The sequence below is a fragment of the Oxyura jamaicensis genome, chromosome 4 (genome assembly GCF_011077185.1).
Source record: "Oxyura jamaicensis isolate SHBP4307 breed ruddy duck chromosome 4, BPBGC_Ojam_1.0, whole genome shotgun sequence".
NCBI lineage: Eukaryota > Metazoa > Chordata > Aves > Anseriformes > Anatidae > Oxyura > Oxyura jamaicensis.
The window spans coordinates 20,796,392-20,797,636 of record NC_048896.1 but is presented as its reverse complement, the minus strand read 5'-3'; the positions used below and the strand labels follow the sequence as shown (position 1 = coordinate 20,797,636).

General features: G+C 43.9%; 1 protein-coding gene across 1 annotated transcript in view; it reads left to right on the top strand.

Moving 5' to 3' along the window:
* Positions 1-1,017: 1,017 nt before the first annotated feature.
* The window catches only part of ZBTB33 (zinc finger and BTB domain containing 33), a 4,167-nt gene continuing 3,939 nt past the window's right edge, over positions 1,018-1,245 (top strand). Inside the window, exon 1 of the mRNA XM_035323465.1 lies at positions 1,018-1,198. The gene's annotated coding sequence lies outside the window, so the exon portion shown is untranslated. The remainder of the gene's footprint in view (positions 1,199-1,245) is intronic.

The following is a 1,245-nucleotide window of genomic DNA, read 5'->3' as shown; positions in this document are numbered from 1 at the left end:
TTAAACATCACTTCTTGCAATTTGTACTTGTAATTTTCAGAGTCTCCATCCAGAGTTTCTTTGGATCACTGGTAGGCATTAAAATAAAAGTTGGCGTTGTTTCTCTTGCCTGTATTTCCAGTTCTAAGAACAACACATTTAATTAAATGTTGTAGATTATTTTCTTGTCAATATCTTAGAAAAAAAAAAATGGTTCATTTAATTTGTCACTACATAAATTTTTACATAAATTAAGTCACATAAGACTTTCTAGGCTAATCAAAAAAATAAAAGGCAGAAAGAAACAAAACAAAACTGTAAGAGGTGCGTGTCAGACAAAAAAAAAAAAAAATGCATTGAAATTCTGCATTGAGGTGCAGGAGGAATGAGAGGCAGCTTCAGTAAATTTTTTTGAGCTGGCCAGCTTTTAAAATTAAAAAAAAAAAAAAAAAATCACTCTGCCCTGCCCACAGTGAGACAAAAGCGGAGTTCAGATTTTACTTCTGACCTAAGAAGCTGCCACAGTGAAAAGTTTCAGAGGAGCAAGGGAAGTCCAGGAGATGATGAGACTCGCACAGCTAGCCCATCATGTTTTACATGAGATAATGCCTAAGGGTAAGCAGTTCAAACCTGACTTTTGTGAGCTGATGATGCTTCAGGAGCAGGGCTTCTTCCAGCTCCATGCTCATCTGAATTTTCCTGTTAGTGTTTAGAAAGGGAATTGACAATGAGATGAAGAAAAATCCCTAAAGCTGAGGGGTAAAAGGCTAAGAGATGGTTTAATTTGAACCACTGGATGTTTTTGGAGGAAAGAACAGTGGACTGTATTGTAGTGGATTGTAGACTTGAAACAGTCGTAGTGCTATTTTCATTTGATGTGACCTCCTGTATCAAGAACCTTTACCAGGAGAGAACCCAACTGCAGGGTTTTATAAGGCAGAAAGCCAATCTTTCCCGATTACTCTTTTCGTTTCTTCACTGAACTGTCAAGACAAGCCCAGAAACAATCAGGAACTGGCTCTGCAGCCTTTCAGACCCCAGGGATCCGTTGGAGGAGCCGTTTTTCCTCCTGGCTGCGAGAGCCCCGCAGCAGTACCCCGACAGCGCTCGGTCAGCGCCACACAAGGGCGGCGGGGCGCGGTGCTTCCCGGGGCGGGAAGCCAGAAAGTACCGAAGCCGCTCGGGCTGGGAACCGAAGGGCGCCGAGGCCGCTAGGGTCGGAGCCGAAGGGAGCCGAAGGGAGCCGAAGGGAGCCGAAGGGAGCCG